This window comes from Odocoileus virginianus, chromosome X, assembly GCF_023699985.2.
Source record: "Odocoileus virginianus isolate 20LAN1187 ecotype Illinois chromosome X, Ovbor_1.2, whole genome shotgun sequence".
Lineage (NCBI taxonomy): Eukaryota > Metazoa > Chordata > Mammalia > Artiodactyla > Cervidae > Odocoileus > Odocoileus virginianus.
Genome location: NC_069708.1, coordinates 51,234,388 through 51,255,112, shown reverse-complemented (window position 1 = coordinate 51,255,112; position 20,725 = coordinate 51,234,388). Strand labels below are relative to the sequence as shown.

Here is a 20,725-nt window from a genome sequence, read left to right as displayed (position 1 = left end):
AAAATTAGTAGTCAATCTAAGAAAGACATGAAAATTTTATTTGAAGCAACTTGAGGATTATAACTGGAGAGGCAGACTTTCAGAAAGTTCTGAGGACTATCCCACTTGTTAGAGGTCAAAGCACAGTTATATAGTTTTTGAGACAAAGGATTATATATCAACTGACATATTGATACAATCCAGGTCTGCAAGTACAAAGTGAGTAGTGGCTGCTCCTCGGCTCTCTTTAGACAGTGCCCCCGGGCTCCGGCGGGCCTCACCTGCGGCAGGTGAACCCAGGCATCCACTGGCGTGGCCGCCCCCCTCTCCTCCCCGCCCGGGGCCGAGGAGCTGTGGCGAGGGTTCCGACTCCGGGGAGGTCGGCCACTGGGGGATCCGGAGCCCGCTGGCGCTGCGCCCAGCCCGGGACACCGGCTGCGGGGCCGAGGCCGCGCCTCCTCCCGGAACTGGCCGGCGCGGCACCACGGGAGGAGCGGCGGGGGCCATGGAGGTCCTGCCGGCCGGCGGGGGGCCAGACGTGGCACCCGCAGCCCGAGGCGAGGCCGGAGGACTCGGGGCGCGGAGCTCCTCCGGCGGAGCGCGCGCGGGGCTCCGGGGACGCCTGGGAGGGCGAGGAGGACCCGGAGCCCGGCGAGCCACGGGGCAGCCGCACGGCGTCCCTGGTGAGCGGGCTGCTGACCGAACTGTACAGCTGCACCGAGGAGGAGGAGGAGGCGGTCGGCGGAGGCCACAGGCCCTGGGGCCGCCGGCGGCGCCGGGACAGCCTCGACAGCACCACCGAGGCCTCCGGCTCTGACGTGTTCCTGGGCGGCTGCGGCGGCGCCGGCGACTCCCGCGTGCTGCAGGAGCTGCAGGAGCGGCCGAGCCCGCGGCACCAGATGCAGTACCTGTGGCAGAAAGACACGAATGAACTGGAGATGATCCTTTGAGAACTAAAATACAGGATTGGCATTCAGTCAGCGAAGTTACTTCGGCAGCTGAAGCAGAAAGATCGGCTTGTGCACAAAGTGCAGAGAAGCTGTGATGTTGTGACGGCGTGCCTGCAGGCCGTGTCTCAGAAGAGAAACTAACATGAAGTGAACTCCAAAGCAGGACTGCATCATCACCCAGTCGAAGGCACCAGGAAGGTTAATGTCGGTACCGAGGAAAACAATGTCCTCGCCCTGAAGGGTTGTGATGGACTCGTGCTGATGCATCAGATGTGGTATGACAGCATCCAGAGAGCCTTGCCATTTACAGGAGGCGCCAGGGCATGGGCAGCAGTAAGGCCGACACTCAGAGTTCTACGTGGTCTGCCTTCTCCGTGTGTGGCAGAGTGACTTCACATCCTGAAGAGGCATATTTACAAGGAAAGAGGACTGAATTGGCCACTTTCTCCATAGCCAAGTTGCGAATGGATCCCAACGGGTCGAGGCAAGTCGGACAACAGGAGATCTTTGAGCGACAGTTGCCACAAACAAGATGGCCACTCTGACACTGAAGGATGGGCAGTAATACGTAGTCAGAGCAGCCCGGACACTTAAAGAGACTCGCCCAGTCACTGTTGGGCGAAGTTGTGCCAGTCAGGGCGGCCACGCTCTGGGAGCTGCCAGGAGGCAACGCCGTCTGTGTCTGACAGCTCATTTCTGTGGGCGGAGAGTGCGCCTCGGCCCGGTCCTGGCTCAAACGCTCTCTGTCGCCGCCAACCGCCGCCACCGCCTCTTCCTCCGGCCAACACTGACACGCTGGGTGGCCGATGCCGCCGGAGAGTGCGCCCCACAGCGGCCGCCCCGTCTCCCCCCTGGCCTTTGCTGCCGTTTAGCACGACGGTCCTCTAGCCCGCCGCCTATTCCCGCTCAACACCACACAGTGCTGCGGCCGCCATGGAGGCGCGGCCGCCACAGGAGGCGCTCCGGCGTCCTGGAGTGGACGCGCTGTTATTCTCGTTTTGTTTTCTGTATCTGTTACCTTGCTTTCCTTTCTCAAAGATTATCTCAACTTTATTTCCCAATCCTGTTACGGAGACGTCTTTGGGGCATTGTTGTTTGAATGCTTCATGTATATATACAGTATTCTGTTCTTATAGATGTAATATATTTTCTTATTGCTCCAGGGATGATGGAGACTAAAACAGACAAACAGAAAACAGCTATTTGGAGAAAATAGGCTGTACAAGGAGGAAAAATTTTTTTCAAAACTACTGTTCTAGTTCGAGTTCCCTGAATATTTGGTAGTCCTTGGCTGTTTGCTCTTAAATGTGAAGATCTAAAAGAATGACTTAACTCGGTCTGAGCTCACCACTAGGGCTTATGGGCTTGGAGCTTTACTGAAGGGTTATGGGGATGGGACCTTTCTTATCCCCTACCTACCCCCCCCCCCAGCCCAGGTCATTGTCTTTAGGTTTTTCTTGTGGAGCTGGTGAGAGGCCTCAGGGAAGAGTCTCCTAACTTCTTGCCTGGGCGCAAGTTTTGTGGGGATAAGAGCTGGGTCTCTGCATTCAGCGCTCAGAGTGCATATGGTCTAAGAATACCTCTGTTTTAGGTCGAGTTCTCACTCTTAGCTGGTTGTCCAGCAACTCTATTTTAACCCCTTTCAGGAACGAAAACTTCAGTCTTTTTTGCAGGGATGGTAAACAAGTAAGTCGGGCTTTCCAGGTGCTGCTAGTGGTAAAGAACCTGCCTGCCAATGCAGGAGGCCTAAGAGATGTGGGTTTGATCCCTGGGTTGGGAAGTCCCCTGGAGGAGAGCATGGCGACCCACTCCAGTATTCTTGCCTGGAGAATACCATGGACAGAGGAGCCTGGCGAGCTACAGTCCATGGTGTCCACAAAGAGTTGGACATGACTGAAGTTACTTACCACACAGAGAAGTAATTGACCAGCCTCATGAAGTAGAAGAGAGAATCTAGGGATCCAAATATTTTTCAACAGCTTTCTCCCAATTCTCCTTATTAAGCCGGGCTGCCTCTTTCATGGAGTATGTGGTGTAATAGAGTTTGGATTTAAGCTTTCCCATGTCATTTTGGGATGTGGCTTTCTAGGATATGCTAAGTCAATTTCTACTTGTCTGTATGTTTTTTTTCCACTTCAGAACTCTATTGCTGTTATCTGTGCTGCTTTTTTGTTTTGTTTTGTTTTTACTTCTTGATCCTTGTTGGTTATGTTAAACAAAGATCTCTTAACTGTAATTTTAGTGTGACTTTGATGGGGACCAAAATTAATTGGGACCAAAATTCATTGGAAGTACTGATGCTGAAACTCCAGTACTTTGGCCACCTGATGTGACAAACTGACTCATTGGAAAAGACCCTGATGCTGGGAAAGATTGAAGGCAGGAGAAGAGGACAACAGAGGATGCAATGGTTGGATGGCATCACAGACTCGATGGACATGAGTTTGAGCAAGCTCTGGGAGTTGATGATGGACAGGGAAGCCTGACATGCTGCAGTCTATGGGGTTGCCACGAGTTGGACATGACTGAATGACTGAACTGAACTGAAAATTAGTTGGAATTTTTTTTGAATCCTCCTTAATCCAGTTGTGTGTGCTCCTTTTTTCATAAGCTCATTTGTTTTGCTAGGTGGAGAGAAATGAGTATTTTTTCAACTTTATTGAGATATAATTGATTTAACTTAGCATTTAGATTAAGGTAGATGTGACTTAACTTTGGAACATGGTTGCAGAATTGTGAATTTTGGCATAAACCTGATAACATATTTAGGTAATGTCTTGATATATGATTAGCAGCTTAGTCTGCCCTAAAGTTACTTAGTAAGACTATGACTAGTATAAAGTAAGTAGCTTATTACTTACAATATATTTTAACAGCAGTTTCCTCTCATATTCTTTAAGCTCTTAGTGTCTTGCTGCTGAATTATTTTTTCATTTTGTCTTAATTTACTTATCCTTATTGGAAATTTGTAAAATGTTTGAAAGTAAAAAAAAAACAAAAAACAAAGTGAGTAGTGGGTCACCATGACTCCTTACAAGACTAAGAAGGAAGGTTATATCCTAGAGATCTCATTAGTGCAGATGCACAATACACATGAAAGGGAAGGGAGGAGGCCCAAATGGTCAGAGAAAAATTTTATGTTTACATTTTCTTGTCTTGCCATAAAATTAGAATTTTATTTAATCAGATCCAACTTCTGGGGAGTTGTCTCACTAGATGAATAAGGAAGTGCAGACTAATAAGAAAAAGGGTAAATATACAATCTCGGTAATTATCTGTTAATAGCTAAAGTAAGAGAGAGTGTTAGACCAGACCCTGATGTTAGACCAAGCTCAGATTTCAGTGAGTCTGATCTTCAGCCACCAGCCTCACAGCTGCTTCCACCCCAAGGTAAAAATTATGCAGAGGCAACAGAAAGTACCTCTAAAACCTCTAGTTACTAGGAAGGTAGTCATTGTAGGGGGAGGGCAAAACCAAAACAGTATTGAAATCAGGGGACATTAGTGTGAAGGAGTTATTTTATTTTGTAGATCAATATCATCAATCTCCTGAGGAACCTTTATTGAAATGGATTGTGAAAGCGACTAATTTAGGAGCTGTGGCTTTGGTTTTGAATGCTGCAGAGTGAAAGAGCATGTTTGGGTTGGCACAGGATGCAGAGATCACTATAGAACAATCACAGATGGCTATATGTGATCCAGACACACAGGAGGTTATTCCTGAAGGAACAACTAGCCTGATAGATGGGGTAAAAATCACTGTAAGGTCTGTTTACCCTGAGAAGGGGACTGCCCATCTTTTTGTATGAATGGAAACTGGATTACCCCAGATGAAGCAGCTGATATGCTTTGTATGCAAACCATGTGGGACTGGCTTTATGAATACCAGGATATTCACCCAATGAATATACTTGTTACCCAGTCTTGGTAGATGCTATGTTAAAGTGCTCCTTTTGTATGGATACCCTATTGTAACCTTACTGCCACAAAATTGAGGGACAGTTCAAAAAGCCTTATGAAATTTACTGTCTCAGCTTCCTCTCATGGTCTTATTGATGCTAGTAAAAATATTAGATTATTAACAAGAGAATGGAGAAGGCAGCGAAGAGAATCAAGAGAATGGTTTTATCAGGGGAGAAATTTTAAACAGTTAAGGAATAAGGTGAATAAAGCTAATGTTGATAGGAGTGGAGCAAAGAAGAAAGAGTTATGGAACGCATCCTAGCAGAATGGAAATCTTTAGATAGTAATTAAGGAGTGGAATGAATAAAACAGATATTGGTGGGCTTAACACAGAGATTTTAATACAGCACTACCAATGGACTTGCTGTCCCCCCAACATTAAATAGCCCCAGATAAGTCAGCTCTGTTTACAATTTGGAGAAAATTTGAAAGCCAGAAAACAAACTACAATGAGAAATCTGACCAATCACTTAGGGCAATAGTAAGACAATCAATATAAGATTGACAAATCTCATATAAGATTTAAGACATATAACATTTTATATGTCTTATACATAAGACTTTATGACTTATAAAGTCCCTTGGCTCTTGCTAAGGATCTAAAGCCTTTTGCATAAGCTTGGATAAAATAGTCAGATGGTGGCAAAAAGATTCCAAGACTCCCTGATACAGGAGTCTACAAACTGGTACCAAAATCCATTGATGAAACCTTGACTCAGGCTGCAGTTCAACTGAGAGAACATATAAGTGTAAGGGTTAATTAAATTATGAAAGTTGGAATGTTACCCAAATCTTTTTTTAGGAATGGAAATTATGTCTGACTGGGGAATGCTTCTCTAACATAGTATTGTAAAACCAAAACCCATTGATGAAGTCCTAAGGGAGGCTACAGTTATGAATGTAAGGGTTGATGAAGTTAAGGTAAAACTTTGTAGGAGAACTGATATACTTTAATAGGTTTCATGTGAAGTGATTGCATCTTTTTTTTTCCTTTTTACTTGATTGTATTTTGGGGATGAACATTTTATCTGACTGATGAATATTTCCCATACCTAGTAGTGTAAAACAGAAGGCAGGTAAATCCGCCCTTCAAGCAGTGTTAATTGGGCATACTAAATGGGAACCAGTAAGATTGCCTGAGCCAAAACAGTGTAGAATAGAGGCTGAGGTGTTGGTAGGCTGTGTGATAGCCCTGTGTGAGGCATATAAGTTGTGTCCGCCACTTTTGCAACCCCATGGGCTGTAGTTCACCAGGCTCCTCTGTCCATAGGATTTCCCAGGCAAGAATCCTGGAATGGGTTGCCATTTCCTTCCTCACTGGGGCTTATGGCAGGAGTCTGTGAGCACCTCACAGTGACAATTACCGGCACGTGGGACTAGAAGATTTCCATCTGAGGGACATTTTGCTACCTTGCAATCAGAGATGAACTGAAGCTACCCTTATGACTGACTGAAGGGCATAAAGTGATCTTGAAACTTGAAATAGCCATAATGTCTAGGATAATGGGACTGGCAGTGCCCAGAAGCATTCCACAGTAAAATAAAAATGGTTGGTAAAGGAATAAGCTGCATGAGTGATGCAAGAATGAGGTACTCCTGAGAGCAGGGGGCCTCTTTTCACTAAGGGCTGACTCTGAAACTGAGATGCTGCTGGATTCTGTTGTAATGTGTATAGTGCCATATAAAGAGCCCTTAACTGACCAACAAAGAGCTGCTCGACTTGTGGATGGCCAGTTCCATGGGCCATGGGAAATGGACAATATTTTAGAAGTGTTTGGGAGGCCAGCACTCCTGATTGAAGAAGGTAAAAATAGATCAGCCTGGTGTGCTGAATTGCATGCTGTTTTCCTAGCAGTGGTGGAATTGAGAAATGGCAAAAGCCCTTATGTTTGGGTGGTTACCTACACTTGGGCAGTAACTCATGGCCTGGCCGTATGGTCAGGTAGATAGGCAATGGAAAACTGGACTATTAAATGGATGACCATGTAGGGCACAGCTCCATGGAAATCACTGGGAATTTAAGGGGGTACATTAAAGTAGGACATATTGATGCTCATCAGAAGAACCCCTTCCGAAGTTCAGAAGGTGATTGGAACCACCAAGTGGACCTTTTGATGTGCTTCCTTGAGTTTGCCACCTAGGTCCATGAAATGAGTGGAAATGGGGGAAGGGCAGCAAGGCAAAGATGGGCTGAATTCAGATATATTTCTCTTACACCCCCTGAGGCATTGCCAATAAGAACTGTTCGTATGCCAACAAAAGAGACAGCCTGCAGATGGCTATGTGGCAGATTCACTGGGAGTGGAGGGAGGCCCTGATTATAGTTGACAGACTAATTATAGTCAGACTAATGCTGGTAGTCCTGGGGGCTACAAATGAGTCTTGATAGGAATGCAGTACTAGATATTGACTCTTTACTGGGTTTTGCCTACCCAGTGGTAGATGGCAAAAGCTCAAAGTACTGTAAGAAAAGATGTTGCACAAGTTTGGACAGTTGAGCATCACGTCTTTAGATGAAGGAACATACAGACTTTACATCACATGATGTCCATCAATGTTAAAAAAAATAACCTCTTTAGAGTCATAGTTTGATAGAGAATTGAAGTGGGCTGTTAAAATATTGGTTATCTAAAATGCAGGGGTGGGGGCTGGGTAAAGGCATGAAGGGCTGGCTTATGTCCCTTTTCAAGTATGTACTCATTCTCATCTTGAATATGAGTGGGGCTAAAAGAATGTTCCCACAGGATAGATTTCTGGTTGTTTTTTTTTTCTGGTGGATCCAGGGAATAGGGGGTGGGGAAAATACTGGTATTCTCCCTTCTCCATATCACCTCAACTTCTTCTTTTCTGCACTACTTGTTACAATGGTTTCAGGACCAGGGCTGCCTGGACAAGGGCCTGAAACAGGGAAGATTCCTAAGCAAGAAAATGGTTACCTTTATGTCAGAATTCCTAAGGATATTAAGAAGATATGCCTTCACCCAATCTAGTAAAATTAGGGTTAACAGTGAATACAGCTATACTGCCTATTGATAGCTCACCTATGTAACTTCTGCTCATGTGTAGCCTTACCTTATCTGACTAAAAGTGAACTGAGGGAGTAGGACTTGCTAGACTACTTTTGCTGTCTACCGTTTATACTAGTACAGTGACTGAACCTAACATCCTTTCCAAAGATGGAAAAGTTTGAGTGTCAGTGAAGAGAATGAAAAACATTAGTAGCTGAGGGTTAGAAAATGAATAAATGGGTTATGTAATCAGAGAAATTTACATGAGTATCTCAAAAGAGGCCCGGAGCAAAAGATCTCTTTTGTCTCTCGGCTCAATTATACTGGATGCCTGAAATGGTTTAGCTGTATATTGCTGATACCACTTCTGCTTTTGGAACCTGACAGGATTGAATAGAAGCCTGCAAACCTGAGTGACCTTGTGCTGGGAGACATTTTCATAAGATTTGATAATGGACTGGATGGTTATTAGTGATTGAATGAGGTTCTAGTAATGTGCTATATTTTTTTTAACATTTTTATTGTTTTTCTATAAAGGATCTGTGATATATTTGTTATTAAGATGATCAAAATCTATTTCTCATGTATATTTGGCCTCCATCCATGGTTCCTAGCTCACCGGTCCCAAAACCCTGGGAATTTCCTGAGTAATAAGAGCAGTTGGAGCATCTTTTGTCATAATATTTGGTCTCTTGTCCTCAGTTTCTAAAATCAACTTTAGAGTCATTAAAATAAAATGGGTGTCTAATCAGACTTTTTTCTCATTTTTAAAATGGATGTTTATTTTTCTATTTAGTTTTAGTAATATCTTGTATATTTTAGATATCAGTCCTTTATTATATATGTATTTTAAAGAGTTTTAGTCCCAGTCCCTGGTTTGATTTATCATTATCTTAAAGAACTTTTTTTCAGGGAAAAGTTTTTAATTTTAATAAAGTCCTACTTCACAGATTTTTCTTTCATGGATCATGCTTTCTATATTTAAGAACTTATTGCTAGTAGTGATGCTCTTCGCATCAGGCGGCCAAAGTATTGGAGTTTCAGCTTCAACATCGGTCCTTCTAATGAACACCCAGGACTGATCTCCTTTAGGGTGGACTGGTTGGATCTCCTTGCAGTCCAAGGGACTCTCAAGAATCTTCTGTAACATCACAGTACAAAAGCATCTGTTCTTCAGCACTCAGCCTTCTTTATGGTCCAACTCTCACATCCGTACACGACTACTGGAAAAACCATAGCTTTGACTAGACAGATTTTTGTCAGCAAAGTAATGTCTCTGCTTTTTAATATGCTGTCTAGATTTGTGATAGCCTTTCTTCCAAGGAGCAAGCATCTTTTAATTTCATGGCTGCAGTCACCATCTGCAGTGATTTTGGAGCCCAAGAAAATAAAGTCTGTCAATCTTTCCATTGTTTCCCCATTTATTTGCCATGAAGTGATGCGACTTGATGCCATGATCTTCGTTTTTTGAATGTTAAGTTTTAAGCCAGCTTTTTCACTCTCCTCTTTCACTTTCATTAAGAAGCTCTTCAGTTCCTCTTTGCTTTTTGCCATAAAGGTGGTGTCATCTGCATATCTGAGGTTATTGACATTACTCCAGGCAGTCTTGTATCCAGCTTGTACTTCATCCAGCCTGGCATTTCACATGATGTACTCTGCCTATCAGTTAAGTAAGCAGGGTGACAGTATACAGCCGTGATGTAGTCGTTTCCCAAATTGGAACCAGTCCACTGTTCCATGTCCGATTCTAACTGTTGCTTCTTGACCTGCATACAGATTTCTCAGGAGGCAGGTAAGGTGGTTTTGTATTCCCATCTCTTTAAAAATTTTCCACAGTTTGTTATGATCCACACAGTCAAAGGCTTTGGCCTAGTCAGTAAAGCAGAAGCAGGTGTTTTTTGGAACTCTCTTGCTTTTTCGATGATCCAACAGATGTTGGCAATTTGATCTCTGGTTCTTCTGCCTTTCTAAGAGGTTTCTGCCTTCTAAGAGGTTTCTCTGGTGGCTCAGACCGCAATTGAAGGCAGGTCTCCTGCCTTCAATGCAGGATACCTGGGTTTGATCCCTGGGTCAGGAAGATCCCCTGGAGAAGGAAGTGGCAACCCACTCCAGTACTCTAGCCTAGAAAATCCCAAGGACGGAGGAGCCTGGTAGGCTACAGTCCATGGGGTCACAAAGAGTCTGACATGACTGAGCAACTTCTCTCTCTCTCCTGCCTTTTCTAAACCCAGCTTGGACATCTGGAAGTTCTTGGTTCACGTACTTTGAAGCCTCATTTGGAGGATTTTGAGCATTACTTCGCTAGCGTGTGAGATAAGTGCAGTTGTGCAATAGTTTGAACATTCTTTGGCATTGCCTATCTTTGCAATTGGAATGAAAAATGACCTTTTCCAGTCTTGTGGCCACTGGTGAGTTTTCCAGATATGCTGGCATATTGAGTGCAGCACTTTCACAGCATCATCTTTTAGGATTTGAAATAGCTTAGCTGGAATTCCATCACCTCCACTAGCTTTGTTCATAGTGATGCTTCCTAAGCCCACTTGACTTCAGACAGGATGTCTGGCTGTAGGTGAGTGATCACACCATCATGATTATCTGGGTCATGAAGATCTTTTTTCTGTAGTTCTTCTGTATATTCTTGCCACCTTTTCTTAACATCTTCTACTTCTGTTAGGTCCATACTATTTCTGTCTTTTATTGTGCCCATCGTAGCATGAAATGTGCCCTTTGTATCTCTAATTTTCTTGAAGAGATCTGTAGTCTTTCCCATTCTATTGTTTTCCACTATTTCTTTGCATTAATCATTGAGGAAGGCTTTCTTATCTCTCCTTGCTATTCTTTGGAACTCTGCATTCAGATGGGTGTATCTTTCCTTTTCTCCTTTGTCTTTAACTTCTCTTCTTTTCTCAGCTATTTGTAAGGCAGTGCTTGAAGAACTATGGATGGAGGTTTGTGACATTGTACAGAAGGCAGTGATCAAGACCATCCCTAAGAAAAAGAAACGCAAAAAGACAAAATGGACAAGTAAGACATTCTTTGAATATATACCCGGGCTTCCCTTGTTTCTCAGCTGGTAAAGACTCTGCCTGTAATGCAGGAAACCTGGGTTTGATCCTTGGGTTGGGAGGATCCCCTGGAGAAAGGAAAGGCTACCCACTCCAGTATTCTGGCCTGGAGAATTCCATGGACGTATAGCCCATGGGGTTGCATAGAGTCAGACACGACTGAGTGACTTTCACTTTCAGTAATAACAATTTAGCATCTATCTACAGACTAAAGTGGGCTTCCTTGGTGACTCAGTGATAAAGAATCCTCCTGCAATGCAGGAGACATGGGTTAAATTCCTGGGTCAGGAGGATCCCCTGGAGGAGGAAATGGAAACCCACTCCAGTATTCTTGCCAGGAAAATTCCATGGACAGAGCAGCCTGGCGGGTTATAGTCCATGAGGTCAAAGAGTCAGATGCAACTGGAGTGTCTAAGCACACGGACAAAAGTGCCTTTGTGAGAGCTGTGGGATCCAACACCATATACCACAGGACCTGGACGGAGTCTCACCCACTCATGTCTTAGGTAATACACATACAGATCTCAGTCTTGGCTTCAGACCCTGCAGTGGCCCATGCTGTGGCCCTAGTCCTTGTCATTCATGGTCTAGGAGCCCCTGAAGAACACTATCAACCATCTATGGATGAGACAGTCACCCATTGACAATAAAGCCGTTATGGAATTCAGGGTTTTCAGCAGAGAAGGTCCAGCATGCTGTTGGAGAAAGCAAACAAGTGTGTTTATGTGTGTGTGTGTATGTGTGAGTATGAGTTTGGGTTCATTGGAGAGGGAATGAATAACATTTTGACTTTACCTGTACCACCCCACCCCCAATCAATACGTCTCAGTTCCAAGAGACACTTTGTTGGCCAGTGATTTCTCCTGCATGGGCCAGGGGTGCAGGGTTAGTGAAAGGGTGCTAAGGAGTGTCTGGCTTCCCCAGCTGTCAGGGACACCACCAAGAGGCCCACTTCTCTCTTATTCCATTCAGAGTACTGAGTTGTGAGCTGCGTGACTGGGAGTAGAAAAAGGCTGAAAGAGTAACATATAGGACTCTTGGAGAGCACTAATGGGACATAGATCCTACTAGCTGCTTCATGGACTCTTAAGAAGCCATGAATTTGAGTCAGTTGTAGTGAGGTGGATGAACCTAGAACCTGTAATAGTGAGAGAAGTAAGTCAGAAAGAGAAAAAACACATGTTGTATATTAATACATATATATGGACTCTAGCCCTGGAGAAGGAAATGACAACCCACTCCACTATTCATGCCTGGAGAATTCCATGGATAGAGGAGTCTAGAGGGCTACAGTCCATAGCGTCACAAAGAGTCGGACACAACTGAGTGACTGAGCATATGGAGTCCAGAGAAATGGTACTGGGGAACCTATTTACAGGGTGGGAATAGAGACGTGGATGTAGGGAATGAACTTGTAGACACAGTGAGGGAAGGAGAGGGTGGGACCAACTGAGAGAATAGTATTGAAACATATATTATTGTATGTAAAATAGATAGCTAGTGGAAAGCTGTTGTATAACACAGGGAGCTCAACCTGGTGCTCTATGACAACCTAGAGGGGTGGGTTGGGTCGGATGGGAGAGAGGTTCAAGAGGGAGGGTATATACCTATACTTAAGGCTGATTTGCATTGTTGTATGGCAGAAACTAACACAGCATTGTGAAGTAATTATCCTCCAATTAAAAATAAATTTTTTATATTTTTAAATTAAAATTTTTTAATTTAAAAAGTTTTTTTTTTCAATTTTTTTTTTTGGCTACAGTGCATGGCTTGTGGAACTTCCCTGACCAGGAGGACCAGGGATCAAACCTGTGCACCCTGCAGTAGAAGTGCGAGTCTTAACCACTGGACCACCACGGATGTCTGAGTTGTCTGACTTTTTTAAAAATTAATTTATTTAATTGGAGGATAATTACCTTACAGTATTGTAGTGGATTTTGCCACACATCAGCATGAAACAGCCATGGGTGCACATGTGTTCTCCCATCCTAAACCCCCTTCCACCTCACTGCCCACCCCATCCCTCTGGGTTATCCCTGAGCACCGGCTTTCAGTGCCCCACTTCATGCATCAAACTTGCCCTGGTCATCTATTTTACATATGGTAATATGCATGTTTCAATGCTATTCTCTTAAATCATCCCACCCTCCCCTTCTCCCACACAGTCCAAAAGTCTGTTTTTTACATCTGTGTCTCTTTTGCTGCCTTGCAATAGAGTCATCATTACCATCTTTCTAAATTCCATATATATGCATCAATATACTGCATTGGTGTTTTTCTATCTGACTTACTTCACTCTGTATAATAGGCTCCAGTTTCATCCACCTCATTAGAACTGACTCAAATGCATTCTTTTTATAGTTGAGTAATATTCCATTGTGTATATGTATCACAACTTCCTTATCCATTCATCTGCCAATGGACATCTAGGTTGCTTCCGTGTCCTACCTATTGTAAACAGTGATGCAGTGAACACTGAGGTACTTGTGTCTTTTTCAGTTCTGGTTTCCTGGGTGTGTATGCCCAGCAGTGGGATTATTGGGTCATATGGCATTTCTGTTTCCAATTTTTTAAGGAATCTCCACACTCTTCTCCCTAGTGGCTGTACTAGTTTGCATTCCCACCAACAGTGTAAGAGGGTTCCCTTTTCTCCACACCCTCTCCAGCATTTATTATTTGTAGACTTTTTGATAGCAGACTTTTCTGACCAGCATGAGGTGATAACTCATTGTGCCTTTGATTTGCATTTCTCTAATAATAAGTGATGTTGAGCATCTTTTCATGAGTTTATTAGCCATCTGTAATGTCTTCTTTGGAGAAATGTCTGTTTAGTTCTTTTCCCCAGGTTTTGATTGGATTGTTCGTTTTTCTGGTATTGAGCTGCATGAGCTGCTTGTATATTTCAGAGATTAATTCTTTGTGAGTTGTTTCACTTGCTTTTATTTTCCCATTCCAAAGGCTGCCTTTTCACCCTGTTTATAGTTTTCTTCATTGTACAAAATCTTTTAAGTTTCATTAAGTCACATTTGTCTATTTTTTTTTAATTTCCATTACTCTGGGAGGTGGGTACTAGAGGATCTTGCTGTGATATATGTCAGAGAGTGTTCTGCCTACATTTTCTTCTAAGAGTTTTATAGTTCCTGGTATTACACTTAGATCTTTAATCCTTTTTGAGTTTACTTTTGTGTATGGTGTTAGAAAGTGTTCTAGTTTCATTATTTTGCAATGTGGTTGACCAGTTTCCCCAGCACCACTTGTTAAAGAGATTGTCTTTTCTCCAATGTATGTTTTTGCCTCCTTTGTCAAAGATAAGGTATCCATAGGTGCGTAGATTTATCTCTGGGCTTTCTGTTTTGTTCTATCGATCTATATTACTGTCTTTGTGCCAGTACCATACTGCCTAGATGACTGTAGCTTTGTAGTATAGTCTGAGATCAGGTAAATTGATTCCTCCAGTTCCATTCTTCTTTCTCAAGATTGCTTTGGCTATTCAAGGCTTTTTGTGTTTCCATACAAATTCTGAAATTATTTTTTCTAGTTCTGTGAAAACTACCATTGGTAGCTGATAGGGATTGCATTGAATCTATAGATTGCTTTGGGTAATAGCCTACCAGGCTCCTCCATCCATGGGATTTTCCAGGCAAGAATACTGGAGTGGGTTACCATTTCCTTCTCCAAGGCACTGTCAAAAGACAGTGGATGGTGGTTCCCCAATGGTTGGGATGATCTTCCCACTCATTAGCATATGAATTCACCCAGCTCGCAAAACCTAGCCAGGCTGCATTCCATGGCTGGAGCCCTTGCCCTCTGCAATGGCCTATACCCTGCAGAGTACTCTGAATCCTAACAAATCAACCTCTTACCTATTGCTGTGTCTTTCACTGAATTTTTGCAATGAGCTTCATTAGGTCCTGAAGCCAGGCATCATGGGTTTTGGTTGGGTTCAAGTCCCAGGAGAGAGGAGCTGAAGGATGGGAGGAAAAAGCAGTGGGAAAAATGTGCCAAGGAATCCCCTTCATAGCCTGCCAGAAAATCTGCTAAATACCTGACCTGTGCTCACAGTTTTCATTGGCCTGACCCTTGGTACAAAGAAGATTAAGGACAGAACTCCCACCAGCTTGGGTAACAGTACTGGGGCTCAGCAGAGAGTGGATCTTTGTGGACATACTGAGGAGTAGCCTCTCCAGAGTCCCTCATGTGCACCCACTGCCACTCACCTGTTCGAGGAAACAAGAAACGAGAGACTGTAAAGGAATTAAGATTTCGTTAGGCATATGTCCCTCCAGTCATAGGAGCAAGGACCTCCTACCTTAACTGGAGGTTTTCTCGAATCTGAGACTGAGCCATGTGAGCTTTTCTGCTGAGTTCATTTTTTGCTGTCCCGGTTTCCATCATGATGGGCTTCTTGTCACTTCCCCTGCGCTGGGTTTTCTTTGCCTTCTGCTTCTACCAAGGGAGATTTCACCAAGTTGGGCTCCTGCTGTGCTTGGCCTCCTTGCAGGGGCCGTGCTGAGGTTGTTTCAGCCAGGTTAAATCCAAGTCACAGCACCATAGATGCCAGGGGAATGTGTAATTTTCTTGGTTCTGTCTTGTCACAACAAAAATTTGAAGCAATGGATATTAAAGCCCTTAGCTCATCACAGCTCTAGGACAGTGTTACAACTCTGTGTTACAGCTCAGTTTTATTTAGAAAATAAAGGAAAACACATCCTCGAGGCATGAAGGCATGCTGACCCAAAAGAACTGAAGAGATGAGAGAAAGAGAGAGAGAGCACGCATGTGCACATGCGTGTGGGGAGAGAGACCCCACCCCACCCTTTGTTTCCTCTTTTTATATGTTTTATCCTCCCCCTGGGCCTGCCCTATGTAAATTGGGCTAGCCAGGAGTACTGTTTGTTCTACCTGAGGTCCTCACTCTGGTCTTTGGACCTTCCTTTGTTCTATTTTCAAGGGCTTTCTCCTTCCTTGTCTTTTAGCCACTGCCATTCTGGACTCCTTTTTCCTAATCTAACTACCTAACAGAAGGACTAATGCTGAAGGTGAAACTCCAGTATTTTGATCATCTGATGTGAACAGCTGACTCGTTGAAAAAATCCCTGATGCTGGGAAAGATTGAGGACAAAAGAGAAGAGGGCATCAGAGGATGAAATGGCTGGATGGCATCACCGATGCAATGGACATGAACTTGGGCAAATTTGGGGAGATGGTGAGGAACAGAAAAGCCTGGCATGCTGCAGTTTATGGGGTCACAAAGAGTCAGATATGACTGGGCAACTAAACAACAACAACAAATCAATATTATTTAACAGTCAGACAGACATAGGTCAGCATCCTGTTTAAATCTTTTTTTTTCTGTTTAAATCTTTTATTTGCTCTTTGATTTTAAACATGACGGTCTAAGAACTAACATAAAAAGCATGAAATAGGACTTTTCTATTCCAATATATGTTAACAGCAATAGTGTCTGTTCTGTAAGTGAATTTAGAACAAATTGTCCAAAATGTATTTCATAGTCTCACAGTATCCACTCCCCTGCCAGTAAATGTTTTGGGGATCAATATCCCAGCATCTGGAAATTACCAGAGAAGCTGGCATTGATATGACCATAAAATTTTAGGTAGGAATCTAAATAAAATAGAAAATACAAGTAAATGTAAACTGAAGAGAACAGAGATTTTTTTTTTTTAACTGCATGTCTAGTGACTAGGATAAAGTAGACACTCATATATATCTGCTGATAAATGAAAGGCACCAGTCACTTTAACAACAAGAAGCAACAGTTCAGAGCAGCAAAGAGATTAACACACACCCAGAGATCCCAGCAGAGCTCAGATACCTTTCTTCAAACCTGGCATTCATCCAAGAGAGCGTATACTTTGGAACAAAGAAAACATAACCCACAATTCAGCTAAGGTAATTGAAAGAGCACAGTGGAAGACTTTCCTATGGAAATTGACATTTGTTGTCTCTAGATACAGTTTAGAATCATCTCCAGATTTTTTTCCTATCACTGAAATATTGTGCAGTTACAATAAATATCTAATAACAAGTAAAAGCTGATATGAAACTATATCAAATTTTGTAGTATGATTTTTTTGCTGTTCAGTTGCTCAGTCATGTCCAACTGATTGTGACCCCATGGACTGTAACACACCAGGCTTCGCCATCTTTCACTATCTCCCTGAGTCTGCTCAAACTCATGTCCATTGAGTCGAATGATGCCATTCAACCATCTCATCCTCTGCTGTGCTGTGAATAACGTTTCCTTTCCATCTTGGTAAGCATCAGTGATTTTCAAAGAATAGGGACTTTCTCCAAGAGGAACCTCAAAGATGATTGCAAAATTTCTCTTCTTTAGCAAAGAAAGAAGGCGCTTAAGAGGGTAGTTATAGTGGTGAGAGATGAGCCCCCAAATTGACCCTCCTGGGGGCGCAAGTCCAATTCAAGAAAGTGAAGAGGAATGGACTTTATCAGGATGGTGATAGAATTTGGTTCCCACTACGACTGTAACAGCTTACTGCAAACTTGATGGTTTTAAAAAAACAAAACAATAACAATAAAATATTATCTTACAGTCCTGAAGGTTGCAAATAGGAAAGCGGTCTCTTATGTCTCCTGCATTGGCAGGTGGGTTCTTTTCCATTAGCGCCACTGGGAAGCCCACGGACATCATTGGGAGATCTTTATTCAGCCTACCACAATGAGGGTGCCATTTAGTTGGGTTTTAAAATGGGCAGCAATGCCAGCAGTTTTGTGCTCAACCTGAGTTGTTTATAACCACGGTTGCTGTTTGCCCAACAGAGCACAAATGAAGCGGATGGAGACTACAGGGAGGATGTAGAAGTGCAGGAATCAGAGGATTCAAGAAACAGCAGGTTTCTCTCTTAAGTGTTTGGCAGGGCCTTCTCCAAAGAATGGCTGGGGGAAGTAGACTGGTGTGTATGGCAAGCATGTGAGATCCCAATTGGTTCTAATCCTTGGCATATTCCTACCCTGCCGAAGATGATGAGCCCTTGGAATCCCCTGCAAGAGAAGACCTTACAGAAGCCAGGAAGAACCAGGACTGCCCCTACGTGGTGCCTGACCCCTGGCTGTGGGGTGAGAAACAGGATTGTCTGAGCAGGTGCGGGTCCTGTCAAGGAAAGGTCCTCTTTCCTGGGCAACTGTGGGGACAGTGAAATGGTAAAGTGTGCCACCACAGCGACTGAGACAACAGCAGTGTGGCAGAAAGAATGAGGACACTGGCACAGACAAGTGGTTTGTCTCCTCAGCCAGGGGTCTATCAGGGGCTGCCCTCCCTTAGAAGAGGGGCGGGGGCTCGGCCTCCACGGCTCCCCCTCCCACTTTCCTCCAGCCCGCGGCCCCTGAAGGTGAAAGCAGCCCCCCTGCCACCCGCGCCCAAGAAGGATGGCCGGCATGATGGGGGAAGGGAGGGGGCGGACACCGAACAGTGTGGGGGTTCACACATACACTGCAGGACGGTCTGAATCCATCCGCTGCTCCCTGCAGTGCGACCCGTCCCGACCAGCCCGAGCCGTGCCGCCCGTGACCCCCTTAGGCTGCAGGACCAGAAGTGTGGCGGGGGGGTCACCCCACGGGGTCGGTGGAGGCCTGGCGAGGCCCCGCCCCTCAGGCTGGCGTTCTTCCCGGCCCCGCCCCTTGTGGGTCGGAACTACGCTGGGCCTGGCGGGGGGTGGGTGCGGGGCCTCAAGCCTATTGCCGTATCCCTCCGCCCCCCACTTCCCGACACCCTTGCGGCGAGTAGGCGGTGCTGCAGCCTACACATCCTCTGCCGGCTCTGGCGCAGCGGTGCAGTGGGCCAGACGCCTCTTTGTTGTTCTACCCGCACGCCGAGCGGTGGGAAGCCAAAGAGGAACTGCGACCGGAGTGGGAGGACGACCATCGGGACCTTGCGCCTCCGAAGGCAAGTGAGGGTGTCGCGGGGCGATGACCAGCTCACAGCCTATCCCTGGCAACCTGAGGACGGCTTGAAGGCGAGAGGGTCGAAACGGGACCCCTTAGAGAAGTGCGCAGAGGATCCCTGGCGCTGAGACAGCAGCGACCGGCGCGGGCAGGGTCGGGGGGTTGGGGTTCCCTCGGATGCTGGGGAGGTGTACGGTGCGGACTAGTCTCCGCCAGGCTTTCCTGGTGCCTGCGCCCCGCCCTCTACGGTGCCTGTGCGGGGAGAGGGCTGTGCGGGATGCTGCTATGGACGAAGTGGCAGAGGGAGCCGGGATGGGAGCAGCCCGGGCCATGATTCTGCCAAGGTCCCTGTAGGGCCCCGCGTGCCGGGTGCTGTCCCTTCCCATAGGCACCTCTTTGATGCCAAAGTCTCCTGTCTGTGCAGTAGGTCTGGCAATTTCAGGCCATGGGGTGCATCTATAGAGGAGAGGCTTGAGGAAAACGAGGAATGGGAAAACGACCTGTTTTTCTGAAGGTGTGTGGGGAATGGGGGGTTGAGGGTGGGCAGCAGCCATTGACTGGACATCTGAATCGGGGTGGGGTGAGTGCGACCAGCGCAGGTCAGGCATCCAGGAATACTTTCTAAAATTCTCCTTTCTACCTGGTTTCTAAATACCCCCCTTGCCTTCCTCTCTCTCCTCTATCCAGAATTGGAGGTGGAAAAGCTGAACTGGGAGATAAAGGTGCGAGAGAAGTCATAAATACAAGTACCACTACACAAACTAGAATATGTGGGTGCTCTTCCCCCAGTTTGTTGTGCAGCACAAAGGAGGTGAACAACAAGTGGTGAATCTTCAGAATTGAAGAAAAGAGTAAGAGGAGTGTGATATGATGTTGAGGGGTTATCCAGAAACCTGGTCCAGATGGCCTAAGTTAAAAGGAAATAGTCTACCTAATGGGACTCTTACATGTTAAAAGGCAGGTAACTTGGGAACTTCTGTGTTTGTGGTGTTTGTCTGTCCCCCAAGTACTCAGTTGCTGCTTTTATTTCTTGACTGTCTTACCTTTTCATCTGTTTTTCCATAGGCCTGCTTTAAGTCTGGTCACTTCTGCAAGGAAGGAAAGGCAAAGGAATCCGGTTCAAATCTCTGGAGGTTTGTACAAAGAGGGGCAACACAGGAGACAGCTACAGAGTAATATGGCAGATATCTTTGATCCAAGCGGTTGCAGGGCCTTCTCTACCTCACCTACTCCATGTCAAGTTTGCACACTGCCACAGAAACCCTCCCGTTTCCAGCAGGGTATACTAGGAATATTGGAGTAGGTGTGGACTGGGCTGTGAATGGGAGAGAAATACTTGAGAATAGAGACCAGGAGACAGAAAATATTAGGCATGTTAGACCTTTAAAAGAGAAAGATGTTTGTATCGGGGTCAGGGTTCTCGCTTGTCTTTCTAGCAGTTAGGCTCCATTCTCTATTATATGTTTACTTGTTCTCAGGATAGCCTACAGGCTGCTGTAGAGTTTGACACCACTGGAATCAAAGAAAGGAGCAAGAAATTGTGCTACATCAGTGCAGGTTGGTATGGGAGTGGGTACAGCTTTTGGGTGGGGTAGAAGAGACCAACTTAAGTCCAGCAGTGACTAGGGTCTGGCCTTGGGGCTCCTCAGCCTCTCTCATTGCCAAGATACTTTTCTACCAACTTCATACCTATTTTATAACAGGCAAAGTAATATGGCAACTCTGGGGATAAAAATTATAGACAAAATGAAGGTGATAGACTTTAATAGCCTAACTTTCCCACCAAGCATTTAAGGTCTAGTCTCTCCGTGTGAGTTTTTGCATGGAGTGAGACAGTT

At 45.0% G+C, this 20,725-nt stretch overlaps 1 protein-coding gene and 1 pseudogene across 1 annotated transcript in view; one reads left to right on the top strand and one right to left on the bottom strand.

Moving 5' to 3' along the window:
- Positions 1-20,725, top strand: part of GPRASP1 (G protein-coupled receptor associated sorting protein 1) — a 39,610-nt gene that overhangs the window by 14,081 nt on the left and 4,804 nt on the right. Inside the window, 5 exon segments of the mRNA XM_070461758.1 lie at positions 10,810-10,923; positions 17,967-18,888; positions 19,575-19,848; positions 19,953-20,020; positions 20,366-20,444. The gene's annotated coding sequence lies outside the window, so the exon portion shown is untranslated.
- LOC110126730 (E3 ubiquitin-protein ligase SIAH1-like) lies at positions 966-17,607 on the bottom strand (annotated as a pseudogene).